General features: G+C 45.6%; 1 pseudogene; it reads left to right on the top strand.

Moving 5' to 3' along the window:
• Positions 1-19,824: 19,824 nt before the first annotated feature.
• On the top strand, positions 19,825-20,402 carry LOC130876137 (60S ribosomal protein L9-like; annotated as a pseudogene).
• Positions 20,403-20,632: the final 230 nt, after the last annotated feature.

The following is a 20,632-nucleotide window of genomic DNA, read 5'->3' as shown; positions in this document are numbered from 1 at the left end:
ATCTTACGGAGGCACTTCTCAACTGAGGCTCCTTCCTCTCTTGACACTCTAGCTTATGTCAAGTTGACGTAAAACCAGCCAGTCTATGTTTCTAATTTTTATCATATCAGAGGCCAACATCTGTCTCCATTGTTAGTAATTATTGCCATAAACACTAAAGTTGTTGGGCACACCTCTTCACAAGATCATGTCTCAAATCTGCTTTAAGGAAAAGTCAAGAGATGTGAAGGTTATTTATCTGTCTGCAGGGACTAAGGAGAGAATCCAGTCTGGACTCCTAACTCTCTGGCCATGCTGCCCTTTCCCAATAAATGGGCAGCTCTATCATTATTGTTGTGTATGCACATGATGTGAGGTCGGGAGGGATGCATGTGCCACAGTGAACATGCGGAGGTCAGAGGACAGCTTGGTGTCATCTGTGATCTCTATTTTTTCCTTTTACTGTAGGAAAAGAGAGCCACTTGTTGGATCTCGTTGTCTAGATCCGAAATAATCACACAGAAACCTGTATTAATTAAGTTTCTGCTTGGCCCATTAGCTCTAACTTCTTATTGGCTAACTCTTCTGTCTTAATTTAACCCATTTCTAGTCATCTGTGTATTGCCACGAGGTAGTGGCTTACTAGGTAAAGTTCCAGCATTGGTATCCAGCAGGGCTAGCTACATGGCTTCTCTCTGACTCCACCTCCTTTCTCCCAGCATTCAGTTTAGTTTCCCCCACCTATCTAAGTTCTGCCCTATCAACAGGCCAAGGCAGTTTTCTTTATTCATTAATGGTAATCACAGTATGTAAAGGGGACTCCCACATCATTTTACCTCTGTGTGGGTTTTGAGGATGAGCAAGGTTATCAGGGTTGGTGTGGCAAGTACCTTATTTGGGAAACCATATCACAGGCTCCAGCAAGATTTTTTTAATGTATGCATGCATGGGGGGCCACAACTGTTAGAGTACAACTTTTGGGAATCTGTTTTCTCTTTCCATCTGGGGATTGGACCTAGGTTGTCAGTCTTTCAGAACAAATGATTTTATCTGTTGGTCCTTCAGCTTACGATTCTAATGCCTGCTGTCTAGTAGATTGCCAGCGCACACGTGCAATGTTGAACTGCATTTTCTTTTAAATTTGACTAACACAAACTATATCATATTGTATATAATGTGTATTGTGGCAGGTCTTGATTTGTCAAGAATGGTACAGGTCACGTGAAATGGGGAAGGGACGGTAAAATTCGGGGTTCAAAAAAGTAAGGTGAGCTATCCGGGGTCAGAGTTGGGATCTAGGGATCTGTGTGTCCTCAAGTTTGTGTCCAAGAAAGACTGTGAAGGGATGTGTGTGGCAGTCACATGGAACCAGAGTACTGACAAACGACAGAATGTCTCCTGCTGTTTCCATTTTGGAAGAAAGTTGCGTTGTATAGAACAGAGTGGAAAGTCTTTTATACAAAGAAATCAATGCACTGTCACAATTGACTGGTGGGTCTCATAAGGGTAGGCTGGGATTCAACAACAGAGGAGCGTGTGACCCTCCCCACCTCAAGTCCATGCTCTCCTCACAGACAGTAGGAGTTTGGTAAGGTTTGCTTCAACTGGTTTCTCTCAGCATCCTTGCCATCCATATGATGAAGACCAGCTGTGGGCGAAAGTACGCGTAAGCCTTGTCAGCATCATCCCTGCCCAGCCGTTGCTGTGACATCTGTCTGCTCAGTGTAGACTGTCAGTGTGTCTGCCCCAGCCAACCTAGTGGAACCTGTCAACATGGATTTGTATATCTTTTTCAGGGTGGACGGCACAGACAGGAAATTTTGAATCAGTTCATTTTATTGAATGAGAATATGGTGAAAAATTTTAAACTGAATGGCATACTAACTTTGCTATGGTATTCTTTCTTTCTTTTAAAAACATTGCTAGAGTTTTATACCTTCTTATTTATTAAAGCTGTAGATCTATTTAATTTTTACATGTACGAGTGTTCTGTTTGCCTGCATGTGTAGATGTGCGGCACGAGTGTGCCCTGCACTCTCAGGGTTCAGAAGAGGGCATCACATCCCCTGGAGCTGAAGTTACTGTTGGTTGTGTGTTGGGAGCCATTTTCCAGGGATGATGGCGGGGACCATTGCCCTGGGGATGTTTGTGGAAAGCCCCACACCCCAATTGTATTGAGAACTGTTTGCTGGCAGAGCCCACCCCACACCCAACTATCTTGAGAGCTATCTGTTAGCGGAACCTGCCCCACATCCCAACTATCTAGAGAATTGTTTGTGGTTGGAATCAGAAAAGGAATGATTCCGCTTGCATAGAGAACACTAGGTGTGTTGACTCATGACCGACTTGTGACCAAGTGTCGACTTGTGACCATTGCTGCCCCAGCAAGATCCCTTCCTGCCCTTGCCATGCCCCTGCCCCTATCCCAAGCCAAATTCCTCATTCAAGGGCTATATAAGCCACAACCATTTCGCCAAAAAAGTGAGACCTTGACAAATCGAGAACAGAACCTTGTCTGACTCTTGCTTGGTCTCCGTTTCTCCCTCCCGCCCATGTCTTTTTAGTGCCTCTTCGGGACCCTGGAATAACTGACCCGCTGGGCGGGTTACAGTTGTGAGCCACTCTACAGGTTCTGGGAACTGCACCTGGGTCCTCTGAAAGAGTAATAAGTGCTCTTAACTGCCGACTCATCTTTCAAACCCTTGGTATGGTTTTCTTTGGAAATTTTCAGTTCACAATGCTACTTTATTTTAGACAGGATGTTAAAAGGGGGATGTCTCTATCTTATAGATTTTCCCAGAAACCCTCAAGGCTAAGAATAGCACAGCAGGGACTGTAGCAGCCACATCTAAAGCAAAGGGCTAAAACACCTTGCAGAATAAGCCAAGACATTGTGAAGTCTGTTTGATCAGCTTTAGCCCATCAGTTGTTTCTTGGCTGCATAAGAAAAAGAAAAGAGATAGGAGGAGGGACCAGTGGAGAGCGAACTTCCTGGGGGTGTGGCGGTCAGCTTTCCACTGTTGAGATAGACACCTAAGAAAATCAACTTCAAAGAAGGAATGTCTAATTTTTACTCAAGGTTTCAGAGTTTTCAGCTCAAAATCCCTTGGCCCTGTTGCCCTTGGGCCCATAGTGAGATCCCACATCCTGGAAGAAGCACATGGCGGAGGAAAGATGTTCATTACTCAGTGGTCACGTCACCCACGGTCCCTGTATCATCTTGAAGAGTATGTGTTCAACGACCTAGTTCCTTCCACTCAGCCCAACCTCCTAACATTTGTACCACCTCCCAGCAATACTACCATGTGAGGACTAAACCTTTGACACGAGAGCCTTTGGGAAACATTGGATGGAGAGCACAGAAATGCATTGTGGGAGGGCCAAGAGTTTCTGTTCCTGGAACATGGAGGTTCAGAAGCTAGTTAGGAGAAGCTGCGTGCACAGATAGTTTCCCTAGAGCTTAGGGTTCAGGCCTGTGTATGACTCTCACAATAATAGTTTGAAAGTCCAAAACTATGCCAAGTGCAATTTATCCACCAACACCGAAGGTGGATGGTTGGATCTACCCAAGTTTTGTTGGTGGCAATCATGGTGGCCCATGCGAGGAAATTAACTGGAAGTTCTTTTGGAAGAGAGCTTCCCAACAGCCTTCTAGGAGGGATAGGGATTCCTGTCTTGGTAAGCGTTATTAGTTGTAGCACAATTAATAAAAACCCAGAGACAGATATTGGGGTTCAATCTGAAGGTCAGAAAAGCAAAACAACCCGCCACCTCTACCTCAATCCAAAATGGTGATCCTACCTTCTGGAATCATCAGATTGAGACTGAGAGTGAGAGCCGTCTCCTCCTGTCTTATATTTCTCTCCAGTGCACCACTGGAGATTAAAGGCATGCACCACTACTGCCTGATTTCTATGGCAAACTAGTGTGGCTACTGGGATTAAAGGTGTGTGTCACCACTGACTGGTCTGTAAGGCTGATCAGGGTGGCTGTGTTACTCTCTGATCTTCAGGCAAGCTTTGTTTATTAATATATAAATGCATTATCACTGTGATTAGTCACTGTCTTAGGGTTCTTATTGCCGTGAAGAAATACCATGACCAGCTCTTATAAAGGAGTGCATTTAATTGGGGCTGGCTTACAGTTCAGAGATTTAGTCCATTATCACCATGGTGGGAAGCATGGCAGCATGCAGGCAGACATGGTGCTGGAGAAGTAGCTTAGAGTTCTCCATCCAGATCGCCAGGCAGCAGGAAGAGATTAAAGTATGATTAATAAAAACCTAGACACAGATATTGGGCTTCAAGCTGAAAATCAAAGCAGCCAAGCCATTAGAGAGTTCTTACCTCTATCAAGGTTCAGACAAACAAAGGAACAACACTGTCCTCAATGTGGCTGCAGATTACAGTGCTCTCCACCAGACCTCAAACTGCACACCAAGAGCCTGAAATCCTATCTCCTCCCATCTTATATTCCTCTCTAGTGCTGAAATTAAAGGTGTGCACCACCACTGCCCGGCCTCTATGGCTAACTAGTATGGCTGTTGGGATCAAAGGTGTGTGCCACTGCCTGGTCTGTATGGCTGACCAGTGTGGCTAGCTTTGCACTCTGATCTTTAGGCAAGCTTTATTTATTAAAACACAAATAGAATATCACTATAAGAGAGAGAGACATGGGCCTAGGTTGAGCATTTGAAACCTCAAAGCCCACCCCCCAGTGACACACTTCCTCCAACATGGTCACACCTACTCAACAAGGTGACACCTCCTAAGAGAGTCACTCCCTATGAGCCTATGGGAACCTGTACTCACCGACAATAGCCTCATGGTAGCCAGGCCCACCTGCCCTTTTTTTCTATTACTCTCTGACTTCAGCATGAAGGCTCCCATAGCACCTCAGGAGCAGAATGTTTTTCTCTGCCTATGTTGCATTGTGAATTGTCCTTGGAGCTGCAGCAGTGCCAGAAGGTCCCTAAATGACAGTTGTTCCCTTACCCCAAGGGAAAGGTTTTGGCTGATGGAAGTCAGGGCTAAGGGAAAGATGCGTCATTCATCCATCTAAGGACAGGAATTGAATAGACAGGAAGAGCTTGTCCTGGGGCTCCTTAGAAGATGGCTTTCCAAAGACATGGGAGGCTAAGAGTCAGCTATGTGTGCCCACTATGCCGGGGGTGCCAATGCCTATGGCAACTTCATAAATGAGTCTCTTATTCTGCCTTCTGCTGCCCTCTGTGCTAGACTGCCAAGATCCATAATCACCAAATAGTAACTGGGGGAGGAGATGGAGGGAGACGGATGGAGAAATCTAGGCCCGTTTGCCCAGTGCAGGTATTTGCCTAGTACAGGCTTGTGGAAGGGCAGGCAAGGGTTAAGCAGGTGAGAGCCTGCAGTTTTGAGGGTGTGGTCCCCGCATTGGGAAGTCCTCTTTAGTGTCTGGTAAGGTCCTAGAGGCTTTTGATGATCTAAACATGACGGTGAGAGCTGTGTCATCCCTGCTCAGATTTTGTTCTGGAGTGGAAAAGAACAGACCAGATAAACACTTCGGATGGATCCTCTGCCCTCAAGCAAGCCTGGTTTATTAAACCAGTGGGTTATAAGCATTTCTGTTATGAGAGCGCACACATTAGCATTAATTTTTTCAGGATTATTTTGTTCGTAAAAATCAGTTGGAAAGCTTGGAAGAAAGTGTAGAAAAAGAGGAGAGCAGAGAAGCATTAAAGAGGAGGAATCTGAGGCTGAGACAGTGGGGTCATAGGGCTTGTAAATATGGAATCTGGGACCTCTCCACTAGCCTCACTCCTCTGACCGGCTGAATTATGTCGTTAGGTGTCATCATGCTAGCTGGTTCCTTTAAAACGGCGCTTCTGTCACCTTAACTGTGGTGACTCTTATGAAGCATAGTCAGGCGAACTCCCCTCCAGGCCCTGCAGCAGGTGAGTAGTTGAGTCAGGATCCTTACTTAGGGGGCCCAACTCTGGCAAAGACTCTTTTTTTTTATTTGTTTTGTTTTGTTTTATTGATTTTATTGAACTCTACATTTTTCTCTCTACATGTTTCGCTCGTTCCCTGCCTCTCCCCTCCCCTTCAACCCTCTCCCAAGGTCCCCATGCTCCCAATTTACTCAGAAGATCTTGTCTTTTACTATTTCCCATATAGATTAGATCCATGTATGTCTTTCTTGGGGTCCTCATTGTTGTCTAGTTTCTCTGGGATTGTGATTTGTAGGATGGTTTCCTTTATGTTTAAAAACCACTTATGAGTGAGTACATATGATAATTGTCTTTCTGGGTCCGGGTTACCTCATTCAATATGATGTTTTCTGGATTCATCCATTTGCCTGCAAATTACAAGATATCATTATTTTTCTCTGCTGTGTAGTACTCCATTGTGTAAATGTACCACATTTTCTTTATCCACTCTTTGGTAGAGGAGCACTTAGGTTGTTTCCAGGTTCTGGCTATGATAAACAAAGCTGCTATGAACATAGTTGAGCACATGTCCTTGCAGCACGATTGAGCATCCTTTGGATATATACCCAAAAGTGGTATTACTGAGTCTTGAGGAAGGTTGTTTCCTAATTTTCTGAGAAATCGCCACACTGACATCCAAAGGGGCTATACCGGCTTTACTTCTAGCAATGCAGAAGTGTTCCCTTTACCCCACAACCTCTCCAGTATAAGTTGTCATCAGTGTTTTTGATCTTGGCCATTCTTGTAGGTATAAGATGAAATCTCAGAGTTGTTTTGATTTGCATTTCTCTAATAACTAAGGATGTTGAACATTTCCTTAAGTGTCGTTCACCATTTTAGATTCCTCTGTTGAGAGTTCTCTGTTTAGGTCTGTACTCTGTTTTTTGGGGGGCGGGGGCTTCTTTGTCCTTTTGATGACCAATTTCTTGAGTTCTTTGTATATTTTGGAGATCAACCCTCTGTTTGATGTGGAGTTAGTGAAGATATTTTCCCATTCTGTAGGCTGTTGTTTTGTCTTGTTGACCATGTCCTTTGCTTTACAGAAGCTTTTCTGTTTCAGGAGGTCCCATTTATTAATCGTTTCTCTCAGTGTCTGTGTTTTGGGGGTTATATTTAGGAAGTGGTCTCCTGTGCCAATGAGTACAAGTGAATTTCCCACTTTCTCTTCTATGAGGTTCATTGTGGCTGGCTTTATGTTGAGTGAGATCTTTGATCCATTTGGACTTGAGTTCTGTGCATGGTGATAGTGGAGCTACTTAGGGTATGCTCTCAAGTGGGGCATTAGGAGTCCAGGCTTGCCTTTCTTTCTCTCTTTCCTTCCTGGTCACCATAAGGTCAACCATGGCATTCTGCCCCTCCAGAGGCCTAAAGTGAGTAAGCCAGCCAACCATGAACTGAAACCATGAGCTAAATAAATCTTTCCAGCTTGGGTATTTTATTACAATGATGGAAAGCTGACACACAGTCTCCCTCCATCTGAGCTCTGGGTGTCCTCTCTCATGCTTCTGGACGAACGAAAACCTATCTTCTACACTGATTGATGAGATAATGGCCAAGAGTTGCTTAGGGGACAAACCGATTTAATGAACCATCTTGCTTAAGGAAGGCGCCAGCTGGGCAGATTATGCTGCGTGAAGAGGAAGGAAAAAAATGTAAACTCAAAAAAATAAAAAACCAAAACCAAAAGAATTCATTGAGATGAACCTGGCAGGGGAGACCAAGGAGGGGCTTGATGACATGGCTGAATAAAGGCGGAGCACAAATGGTATGGACATCTGGGACACCTGTAGGGAGAATCCCAAGTCCTGAGTCAATGTGCACTGTTTGACACAGCATGGCCATTTAAGGATCAAAGCCTCAGATCCGTGGGAGCAATAATTCTTCCCTCCCCAAAGGGTGAGGCTCAGAGAGATGGTAAAGCCTTCCTTGGGTCTGGGTGCAAATGTTGACGGAGTATCCAGAAAGTGTCCCCCATCATTTTCCCCCTCAGATGTTTATGACCTGGAGATTGCTCCCCTGCAGAGACTGACCCTTCTAAGATCAGTCACGCCTCTGTCCTTGGTCAGCTGTGTGTAATACCTCTCCCTACTTAAGTAGATGTAATAACTTCTCCTCCTTGTTCGGCCATATACAATACCCATGCTTCCCTGTTTAATTGTAAATAATAAGCCTGCTGAGCCTTCAGGGTGCTCTGGCTTCTCCATCCAATAGCCTAAGCCACCCGATGCCAGCTTTCTGTGTCCGTGTGTTGGCATGTTTGCCCTTTCTTCATCCCTCACCACTCTGGTTAGGTCATTCCCTGGAGACATGCAGACCACAGCGGAGACCAAAGAGAATTCTTTGAGGGCTACAATAGCCAAGAAAGTTTTGAGAAAAGAACTCCCTATCAACTGTATGGCTTTATTTTATAAACCGTTGTGCTGTCTCTGTTCCCTGTCAGTTATACGGTGTCTTGAATGGTCCCTTTGAGCAGAGAAAGGGGGAGAGGGCAAAACACTGGGGTGGTGGGGCAGACAAGGAAGCTGAGATCGGTATAGAGTGACACTGGGACCCAAGAGGACCCCAGGGGACACGAGCTACCTGGCTTTTCCCAGGGGGACTGACATATTGGAAGGAATGCTGAATTTACTGAACACATATATAGACGGCTGTTTAAATTGTTTGAGCCTAATACTTAAGCAGCAGCTGACTACAGCAACCTAAAGAACCTATCTAGAGCTGATCTGATCATTCCTCTGCTCTCTGGGTTTCCTTAGCTCTGGACTGTTCAATCCAGCTCCTTTCCCGCAGACCTCAGTCTGCCTGCATCTAGGCTTCTCCATTTAACACCAAGTTGAACTCTTCCTTCGCTAGAACCTTGGCTTCACCTCCTGTCTCCCATTCTGTCTCCCCTCACGGTCCTGAGTTCAGAAATAGGCTGCAGGGTAAAACTTTCCCCTAGGTCAGTTTCTTACTCCTCCCTCACTCCTCGTTCCCTTTACCCACGCCCAAGCTAGAAGAAGTGGGCATTTCTGTGGAGAGGTATGTTGCTGGGGACTGTGAACCCCCAGACCCTGAATTTCCTGTGACCCCCTGCCTGCCCGGGTGGGCAACTTGTTTTCCTATGCTTGCAGCTACTCTGAGCAAACACCTTGTTTTGCAGCTGCTCTGAGCACGAGACCCTCAGGAGTTCCTGATGGCAGGGGAATGGTTTCTGGTGGGCTTGCAGCTGAGAGTTAGGGCATGGCCATTAGTCAAGGAGACCCTCTATAAGCTGCCCTGGAACACAATAAAGGGGCATTCTTGGGACATTCTTGGCATTACCCATGTCTCTGTGTATGTGTGTTTCAATCTCCAGCCCCTTGCCCGACTCGTGAACCGTACTGTAGCTCAGGGCGCATAGAGCAGACTTTGAGATATGGTCTGTGGCTCAGCGTCAAGAGCAGAAACCAAAGCAAGTGCCATAGCCAGTTCAAAGCAGACACAGGACGTTCAAGGCCAGCCCAATCTACAGAGCAAGCTCTATACCAACCATAGTGGCACAATGAAACAATGTCAACACACACACACACACACACACACACACACAAAGCAGCTGTATTAGGAAATATTTCATGGCTTATAGGATTATTAAGAAATGACAAATAATTACGAGGAAAGCTGAGTTTAATAGTGATTAATTAACTGTTAATGCTATAATGCAACACAGGGATATTGGGCAGCAAGTAAATCTTGCATAATTATGAAGCTACTTGACAAATTTGCAAGTTCCTTCCACAGCTGCCATTTCTAAAAACACTTTATTATCACACCTTTAATCCCAGGAGGATTAGACTTAGGAGGCGGGGCAGGCGGGTCTCTGTGAGTTCAAGGCCTGCCTGGTCTACATAGAAAGAATTTGTCTTAAACAACAGCAAATAGATAGAATAAGGATTGGAGAGTTGGCTAAGAGTTGGTTAAGAGCACTATCTGCATTTCCAAAGGACCTAGGTTTGGTTCCCAGAAACCACATGGCTCACAGCCATCTGTAATTCTAGTCCCAGAGGATCCAATACCCCTTTCTGGCTTATTTTATTTTTTTAAAAGAGAAAAAAAAAACTATCATTTTTTTCATTTCCCAGTTCCCACTCCCTCCCCTCTTCCCATTTCCCCCAAATTTCCCCCAATCCCACCCCGAATCCACTCCTCAGGGAGGTTAAGGCACAATGCTTTGGGGAAGGTCCAAGGTCCTCCCTACTATATCTATGCTGCGCAAGGTATCCATTCAAAGAGAATAGGATTCCAAAAGACCAGTACAAGCAGTAAGGATAGATCCTGGTGCCACTGCCAGTGGCCCCACAGTCTGCCCCAGCCATACAACTGCTACCCACATGCAAAGGGTCTGTTTTGGTCCCATGCTGGTTTCTTTCCTGTCCGGCTGGAGTTGGTGAGCTCCCATTAGCTCAGGTAAACTGTTTCAGTGGGTGTATCCATCATGGTCTTGACCTCTTTGCTCATATTCTCACTCTTTCCACTCTTCAACTGGACCTTGGGAGCTCAGCCCCTTTCTGGCTTCTAAGGGCACAGGCATGAACATGGTACATAGACACACAAGGAGGTAGAACATTCACACACATAAGAATAAATGAATATAATTTCAAAAAGAAGAAGAAAATAGGGTAAATAGGACATAAAAGACACCAATAGGGTCAGGAGTGTGCCATGATCTGGAAGCCCACCACTTGCCTACAACAGTTCATACTTGTAAGATGGATGGTTTGAACCTTGCCACAAACCTCCCAAGAAACCAGTGAGTGCAATCTGGGTTCATGCTAATAACAGAAGCGATAAACAACATTAATCTCACCATCCACCTCAAATCCTTTAGCCGTGATTTTACTGAGCAAAATCCAAATGATTGCCAAGACTCTAGCTGCAAGGGAGCCTAGAAAATACTGTTTCAGTCTTTGCCATGTGTCACATAAGCATACACAAAAGAAGGAGGTTGGAAGAGATGGACTTTGATCAACTATGTTTACCACAGAGTTAGATTAATGTTCTTCCGTGGCTCTTCAGAATCCTTTTCTCCAAATTGCTTTGTTGCCCACCTCTTTGAAATGGCTGAGGGTAACCTATGTGGCTCAGGGGAAGAAGATTCATAATCAGACGATTCTTTACCGTGGGCTGCTTCATGGTTTCCTCCAGCTTGTTGAAACACAGTCATTTAGCAATGGCTGAGGTAGATACATAGCACACTGTGGCCCTAACCTACTGCATAGGAGCCAATGATAGCATGAGGGAGGGCAGCCTTGCGGGTCTCTTCTCCAGAGCCCTACCAAAAGCAGGAAGGATAAACCTCTTTGGATTTGTTTCCAGAAAATGAAAGGGAGGAACAAGTCAACTTGGTTTTCAGAAGACGATGTGACCTCCATCTCTCTTGCAGCTCTGAACAGCGCACACTCTTCCTCTTGTTTGCTTGTCTTCCACTTTCCCAGCATTCTCCAGTTAGATCCAGCTGGCCCCAGTCATGAATACACTCTTCCAGTGATAGTCCAATCCTATGAAGACAGCAAATGCTGGCAGCCTCTCTAGAAGAGTCGTTTCTGGCCTGGCTTCGCCGGAGTTTTGATAAACACCCAAGCTTAGATGTTATTCAGTTGTGCTTCAGCGTCTCTAGAGAATTTTCTCTTTGCAGCAAGTGAGCCAATAGCCTGCAGGGGGAAAAAATCACACATTTTCTGACCCATCCTTGGAAAAATGCATGCCTTTTCTCTGCCGGGTTTACTGATTTACTTAGGCTCCAAAGATGAGGCCAACTGGTTCACACTGGAAAGATTATTTTTTTTTGAGACTGAACAATTCAACAATAAGAATTATTTAGACCATTCCAACACTGAATTAACTTAAATTTCATGTATTTTTGTTTGTTCTTGAGAAGGATATGTGGATTAAGCTTCAAAAATAAAGTTTTAACTTTGTCACGAAAGTGAAGGATTGGATTGTTAGAGTCGGGGAATTCATATTTAGAAGGAAACTTCCGGGCACCAACATTCCTAACAGGTTATCTTGGGTTAGCGGGTGTTGCTGTAAATATAGCCTAATTTCTCATCCACTGCTAGAAAAATTCTTGGCAAAAAGCAAGGATGTGTTTGTTTAGAGGAAGGCAGGAACATTCATTAAGAAAACATCATGACGCTGAAATATCCTTTTATTGGGATTTGGTGTTGATTCAAATTGTGAAACTTGTTATGTGAACTGGTGCACATTGTGCATCCTTTCTGAGCGTATTTCCTCACTGGTGTGGAATTCAGCCTTAATCTCATCAACTGCTTCTTGAAAACAATTGAATCTTATGGTGACAAAGCATATTCCATTAATTCTTACCCCATCTAGACAATGGAATACATTCCTTGAACATTTTAGGAGACTCAGGGGTACCTGACATTAACTCCCACATAATCCCTTTAGTGGCCACAATGATTACTATGTGGTTTGTACTTTGTTTTTTTGGGTGGTGGTGGTTTGGGGAGGCTTGGGGTGTTTGCTTTGGTTTTGTTGTTATTATTTTGTTGCTGGGGGTGTTGCATCTAGGGCCTTGAACACGCTAGGCAAGTGCTCTACCTTTAATTACATACCAAACCCCCCTTCCTTAGTTTTTGATCAAGACATCTGCTAACTGCCACTGGGTAATGTTGTCTTCTATTGGTACCTTCACTCATATCGTATCTATCCTGGTGTGTCCATCTTTGATGTATCAAACTATTGCGTGATTTCAAACCTCAGTGGAAGATTCTGTGCTTCATTCCATGTATTAGTTTTATGATTTTGGCTTCTGATGAATAGAAAATTCAATCAAATATGGCTCAGAAAGAACGAGATGTATTATTTGGCAGGTGATAGAGTAGAAGATAAGGAAACATACGATCGGAACAGGATGCAAGAAACACGCCCAAACAACTCACATACATCTCTTTTGTATGTCTGAAACATCCTCCCCTGACTCATGCATTTGAGCTCTTAGCCCCTAGCTCTTGGTACTGTTCTGGAAGGTTGTGAAACCTTTGGGATACGGGGCTTAGATGGTAGAGGTAGTCCACCAGGACAGGCCTTTGAAGTTTATAGCCACGCTTCCGTCACACACTCCTTCAAGCCTTCCCCATGGGAATGGACTGTCTCCTCAGAAGGCATGAGGGAAAGTAAACCTCTCCTTTATTAAGCTGGTCCTGTCAGGCATTTAGTCACAGGAATGATGAAAGTAGCAAATAGGTTACTTAGTTGTGCTTTGTTTCTCTTCCACACATGCAAGACTAGAGACAAGAGTTTGGGGTTTCTGTCATAACAGGTCTCAGTAAAATATGAAGACACATTCATCTTCCAGGCTCCTTCCAGCTCCTATTCCGCTCTTTCCTAAAGCAGCATGACCCCTATGGGCTATGACAGTGGCCAGAGACCCAGTCTGCGCCTTTATGCGTTAGGAAGAAGAGAGGGCACAGATGACATCCTTGAGCTGCCTTATAAAGAAGGTGCCTAGGGGTTGTCACGTGATAGTTTTGCTTGTATTTCACCAACCAGAGCTTAGTTCCATAGACCACCAAACTTCAAAGATATCTCTTCACTCTAGATGGCCAGGTGCCCAGCTATAAAAAGGCTCAAATATATGGCAGATGGAGAGACTAGCTTGGAAGAGGGACAGTGTCTGCCAGAGCTCTTTCCAGGTGGATGGGTTCCAGGGCTCCCCTGCTCTCCTCTCACTCTCTTGGCTTCCTCCACTCAGCAATTTTACTCTAATTTGGTAACTGTGTGAGCAAATCCAGAACAGGCCACAGTGATGGGATCCAGAGAGTGGAGGCTGCTTCCGGATAGAGAGGATGGGGTAGTCCCCATATCCCCCTTATTCAGCTTGAACCCACCAATGGCGAAGGATGTGAGGTCACTTTGTAGCCAGGAAATCTACCACGAGGTTGGGATGGGGTGGACATCAAGGGTAAGCTTCCTGTCTCACTGGAAGAAGGGTAATTGTTCAAGTTGGGGCTAGTTAGAAAAAGAGAAAGGAGTGGGCGGAGGACCTTCTTATCTGCCCTAAAGGGAGGTGGGAGCGACATCTGTCGCTTGTGACCCATGAGCACACATGAGCTTTAGGATGCCCCCCTCCCCCACAGTGGCTTGTCTGTCTTTGCTGCTGTTAGTTTTACACCCCTTACCACTGAAGATACAAACAGGAATCCCCATGAGTGAACTCAGGGGTGTGACTAGCAAACACCACCTTCTGCTGATCCCAGCAACAACAGATTTGCAGCTGAGCCCAGTCCTCCTATCCCTCAGCGTGAGTTCCTTCTCCAGGTTCCTTGGATGTAAGGACAGCTCTTGAGCTTGTACCGCTGGGTTTGCAAGACAGATTGAGTCAAGGTTCAAGTCAGATTCCACCCTGTGCAAGACAGGGCGATAGTAGTTATCTACCCCAGAAGGGTGTAATGAAAATTTCATGTGTGCCTTTAGGTTCCCGGGTTCACGTTTCAGATCGTCATATCTCCAGTGTGTGACCCATGGTAAGAAGTCATATGTTTGAGTTAGAGGAGCAGTATGTAACCCTACGATAACAACCAATCCCTAAAAGTCAGCTGCTCGGGACATGAGGTTTATAGCAAGACAGCATGTGTGGATGCTTCGTATGTGATAAACATTTGTACTTGTGGCTTTTCCCCATTATGAAGGGCAAATTCATTTCAGGCTATTCTTACACCCTATGCCCCATTCTGAAATACATAAAAGGCCTCTCTGTCTCTGCCTGTCTTCCTCTGTCTGTCCCCTCTCTCAGTATCTCTAACAAAATGGCTCCAATAGTAAAAGAAAAGTTGTCATCTCTGTGTCATTCAGGGAGGAAAAGGGTTAAAGAAGCCCAAAACATGAATAACTGAGTCCACTTGGCAACACTTAGCAGTATGGAAATCCGGAAGTCTGGGGTGAATGGATTCGCTGCTTGCCGTGGTTATCGAATGAAACAACATTTTAGTGAGGAAAGAACCCTTTATTTTTAAGTGTAGTTTCAATATAATGGGGTTGGAAAAGCTTGTGTTTTGTTGTTGATCTTACAAGGACTGTAAGTAAGAAAAGAAATAGGATTTCGGGTTATTATCTTTTTATTAGACACTTCATTTCGGTCTTTGCAGAGGAGGTGTGGCCATTTCCTGGGTTGTTTAAACATTGCTTAATCATGTACAAATCACGTGGCATATTTGCCATATTTTCGTTGGTGTTTCCATCTTGAGTAGGCATGTCCCCCTAGCACCTTAGGGAAGCCTCGTCCGCAGTGGGCGACATGCTCCCCATCACTGGGGTTGATCCATAGGGATCGGAGTGCACTAAATAACTCCAGGAGCAAGGCAAGGGGCTGCCACTCACAACTGATTTTATTTCCTTATTCCTGGAGAAGCTGCCATCAGCCCCAGGGTGCATCGGGGGCTGTCTCCCTCTCTGGACTGCTTAGAAGCCTGGCCGCCTCTCCTCCAGCCACATTCAGCAGTGTGTCCATCCCAGGCTCCAGGCTCTATGCCTCATTCATCACACCTTGGGAAGGTACATTTCTTCCCCCGTTAAGTTCTTCAGAAATGACATAAAACGGACAGGCCAGAATTTTCCTACAGTGAAATTGTCTGACATTTTACCAGATGCTTCTACACACAAAAGCCAGACTCTTGCCTCCATGTGCCTTCAGCTTCTAACACTGAATCTGATTTGCTCTGTCACCAGCGTCCGAGGAGCCGGCCTGATGGTGAATGTGTCAGTGAGGCCCTGACCTCGGCATGTCCACACAGACTGAGCTCTTATAGTAAGTCAGAAAAGAAACACCTGTAGTTGCGTCTGAGATGGAACTGCTGTAAGAAACAAAACAGAGAAACTGGTGACTAGGGGACAATCTCAGCTCGGTTGGAAGAGTTTTGTGCCGCTGCTCTTCCGCACACAGCGTGACTGTGGTCAATCATAAGGAATCGTGTGTTCTAAGGCAGAAGAGTATTTCACCACCAAATAAGGATAAATGTTAGTGGCAATAGGCTAATTGCCCCCAGTTTGATCATTAGACAACATATATATATAAATCAAAACATTACGTTGCACCTGACTAGTCCAACAATTATGATGTGACAAATGAAAGTAAAGGTGTGCGTGTGTATGTTATGTGTGTGTGTATTGTGTGTGCACGTGTGTGTGTGTGTGGTGTGTGTGTGTATGCATGCATGCGTGCGTGTATGTGGGGCGTGTGTGTGTGTGTGTGTGTGTGTCTTTTCAAGACAGGGTTTCTCCGTGTAGCCCTAGCTGTCCTGGAACTCACTTTATAGACCAGGCTGACCTCGAACTCAGAGAGCTGGGATTAAAAGTGTGCCACCACTGTACCATCTCTTGATGGTGTGTACTCCACTCTAGCCCTGTCCCCTGGACCCTGATCCTTTAATCATCCAAACACCAGGCTGGAGCTGCTGTTGGCGTCCCTGCACTTTGCTCCTCCATCCTGGGAAGATGCAGCTCAACACCAGGGTGTGGTATGGTCTCTTCTCAGCAGCTTATCCCCATCTAAGTACATTTGGAAACATTGATATTGTTTGGTGACCACCACTGATTCTTAATTGCGCCTAGGAACAAAAGTGCCCCCTAGGGAGTTCACAGGATGCCTCTGTGGGTAGAGGTGCTTGCTGCCAAACCTAACAACCTGAGTTTGATCCCTGGGTCCCATGTGGTGGAGGGAGAGAGCAAATTCTCCTCTGACCTCAACGTGTGTGCCATGGCAAGTGTGTGCCCGTGCATACACACGCATATAAAAATAAATGTAACAAAACTTTGAAGTGTCCCATAGAACAAAGAAATGAAAGCATAAATCAGAAATATCAAAGACGCTGAGACAGATAATATCCTCCAATGACAATGACTAGGAAAAACTAAAGCTGGAACATGCTGGCCCTTGGGAAGAGGGATACTGAAGGTCTTGGCATGTACATTTTGTCTTTGCGATACCTTAAGTGACAGCTATCCTTAGCCCATGTGAGTGAAGGACCTCTCATCTTCTGAGGACACATCCATGCTTACTAACCTCCACTTCCAACTGCCTTGTTTGTTTGCTAGGCCTGGTTGATGTTGGGAATGTCTCAGGGTCTCTGTTCTGAAATGGACTCAAGTCTTGTTGTATCTTGTTGGGCCCTGTGTGGTGGGTATCCCTGGAAGGCCTTCTCTTTTCTTTCCTTTCTTTTCTTTTCTTTTCTTTGCTTCTCTTTTCTTTTTCCTTCCTTCTTTCTTTCCTTCCTCCTTTCTTTCTTGCTTTCTTTTTCGAAGGAAAGCAGAGGAGGGGTTGATCTGGGGAGAGGGGAGCTTGGGATATGGGCTGGGAGGAAGAGGGAGGGAAACTGCAGCTGAGATGTAATGTAGGAGAGAAGAATAAAAGTTACAAAAATCTGCAGTGACTGATGTTGTGTAGTTTGCTCCCTTGGGGTCAGCACTCTACTGAGTACTCTCTACCGAAGGTCTACACCACAGGTTCTGGTCTGGGAATGAGAATGTTATGTGTAGTTTCGGTGGTGGCTATGAACCATTTGTTTGAGAAAATGGAGTATTCAGCTCATATCCATACACTAGATTTTTGTTTTAACTTTGAGGGGAAAATACAACCATAACATATACAAAAATTTGAACTTGAAGGCTGTTCAATGTCTTCTAGAGTGTCTCCTCTAGAGAGCAGAAGAAGCAAGATCCTGAAGAAATACAGTGCTGGAGTGACCAATGACACATCCGAACCCCAAGCACCATGTTCCTTGCTCCATACACCACCACCATCACATCCATATCCCTCAGTCGCAGCCACACATCAGTCTGAAGGTGGCCGTTTACCAAAAGTCAAACCTGAAGGTGGAGTGGAAAGTATTGAGGCGCTAGTGGGAAGCTCCCCTTGACCCCATGGCCCCGTTTATCAAACGCCCTACTACCCTCATTTCCTCTAGAGAACCTCGGTGACAAGAGGCGTCTGCACCTGAGGTTTCCTGTCTGTGTCAAGTCACCTTTCCTGCTAGGAACCTCCTTAACCCCTGCCTTCAACTTCTGTCTTCAGCCTTCTGCTGCCATGGCCCTGCCGACACCGAGTGGCAATGATCATCCATGACGTCACTTTACCAAAGATGAGGGCTGGCTGCCACACCATTCCTCGTCTTTATGGAGCTCCCAGAGATGGCTGATGCTGGAAGTCTCTCCTTATTTTGAGGCAATCTTCCCGTTTCATGTATGCTTGCCCCTGCCAGCTCTCTTCCCCTCTCTCTGAGCAGTTTTGCCGTCTCGGCTGCCCTCATAGCTACCTGAGATTCTCAGTCTCCCCAAAGTTTTTCTTATCTGTGTATTTCACATGCTTTCTCGGGGACCTCTGTCCCAGTCCCCGTGTTTTCATCTTTATCTGTTTTAGTCCCCTGTTGCCACAACAAACCAACCAAAACTTTGTGGTTTCAAACTGCAACAATTTCTTGTCCTCAAGATCCTGTGGCTCAACCGGGTGCTCTTCTGTCTGTGGTATTGGCTAGGAAACTGGAGGAATGGTTGTTCAGAAATAGCCTTACTAACATACAGCTGGAAGTTTGCTCTGGCCGCTGGCTGGGAGCTCAAGTCGAACTGACAGTTGACAGCCTGTTAATTAAAGCGCTCTATGTGGTCTCCTCGTCCTGCTTCCTGAAGCTCTAAACGGAGCTCGTCAAACAGAGAGTTTCGAAACTCCTGGATGTCCACTCTCCTGCTTCACATTGGTGGAGACAGTTGCCCAGGGAAGAGAGGTACATCTTTATGAGATGTGGCATTTCATGCAGAGAGAAAGAGAGAGAACGGATGGCAGACATATTTGATAATCTGCCACAGTTAACCTTCTGGCTGAGACAGGGGCTAACACTCCCATGTGCAAAACGAACTCACACCTGTCCCAATTCTCTCTCTGTGATGGCGCCTGCGCCAAGCCTAGGATAGCATCCCTATGATGTGACACACCCTCCGCTCTGCTCCTCGATGCTGACTTTCAGTTGTTGCTCCTGTATCGTTGCTTTGGGAGGAGGCACCGAGACCTGGATCAATGCAGCAAGTTGTATTACAAACTAAGAAGTAGTTCTGGGAAAGGATACAGACTAAAGCAATAAAGTCTAGCACACGGCGGGCAAACACCACTGTTCTTAGCAATTCTGAACTCTGGCTGGGCACATGTTTCCGTTCGCTCTGACTCCTGGGCCAGAGAATGTCCCCGGATTGGCTGCCTGTTTCTGCTTCGTGTGAGTAGTTTTCCGTGGCTCTTGGCTCTTCCCCAGGGATTCCTGGCTTTCCTTTCTGAATCGCCCTTCCTTTCCTGTAAGAAATACCATGTGACCTGGGTGTGGCAGTGCACGCCTGCCCTCTCGGAACTCAGAAGGCAGAGACAGGAGGATCACTTGAGTTCCAGCCAGAGCTGCGCGGTAAGACCCTACCTCAAAAAGCCCCAAACCAGACCAAGCAGACAAAAACAAATGTCCCGTGTGATTAGCTGAGGAGCTCTCTCGGCCTGTACCCTGCTTGGAGGAAGTTTGAGGTCTTGGCATCTCTTAATTTTCCATTATCTGTCCCTTCAAGTTTAAGCTGGTATAAGTCTTTTAAAAACCATTGCAAGGTCTCTTTGTTCAGAACCACCACCATGTCCTGATGCTGTCACCGTCTTTACCAGAACAGCTGTGATAGCCATGGGCAGTCCTCCACGATCTCCTGCCTCTTTGAGCTGGGGTAGATAGAGTCGTTGAGTAGCATGTGGAAAGCCCTGGGTTTGGCCCAACACGACACAAAACTGGGCATGACGGCGCTTGCTACTCTGAAGGCAGAGGTAAGGGGATCAGTTCACCCCTGTAAGAAACATCTCATTCCTCTTTGCCCCATCTACTGCGAGAATGAAGACTATTCTCAGCAATCAGATGGTCAACATTCCAGAAAATGTGGACATCACTCTGAAGGGGCACACAGCCATTGTGAAGGGCCCCAGAGGAACCCTCCGGAGGGACTTCAATCATATCAATGTAGGCTGAGCCTTCTTGGGAAGAAGAAAAAGAGGATCCGGGTTGACAAATGGTGGGGCAATAGGAAGGAACTGGCCACCGTCAGAACTATCTGCAGCCACATTCAAAACATGATCAAGGGTGTTACGCTGGGCTTCCGCTACAAGATGAGGTCCGTGTATGCTCACTTCCCCATCAACGTCGTTATTCAGGAGAATGGGTCTTTGGTTGAAATCCGAAATTTCTTGGGTGAAAAATACATCCGCAGGGTTCGGATGAGGACAGGTGTTGCTTGTTCTGTCTCTCAAGCCCAGAAGGATGAATTAATCCTTGAAGGAAATGATATTGAACTTGTTTCAAACTCGGCGGCTCTGATACAGCAGGCCACAACAGTTAAGAACAAGGATACCAGGAAGTTTTTGGATGGCATCTATGTGTCTGAAAAGGGAACAGTGCAGCAGGCTGATGAGTAGACCTATGTTACCAGTTCCAGAAACAAGATCCTGAATTTTAATATGATTTGGGGAGTCTTTTGGGACAATAAAAGACTTGTATTGGTTAAAAAAAAGAAAAGAAAAGAAAAAAACATCTCATTCCCATTCCTACAGGTATAATAAATCCATTGGTTGCCAAACTAGATTCAAGAGGAATCATTTCTTTAGTCTATCACTGGTGTCTTACCTGAGAGGAATAGACATTTGTT

Source organism: Chionomys nivalis, chromosome 6, assembly GCF_950005125.1.
Source record: "Chionomys nivalis chromosome 6, mChiNiv1.1, whole genome shotgun sequence".
NCBI classification, from domain to species: domain Eukaryota; kingdom Metazoa; phylum Chordata; class Mammalia; order Rodentia; family Cricetidae; genus Chionomys; species Chionomys nivalis.
The sequence above is the reverse complement of the archived record's forward strand: the minus strand, read 5'-3'. Positions and strand labels throughout refer to the sequence as shown.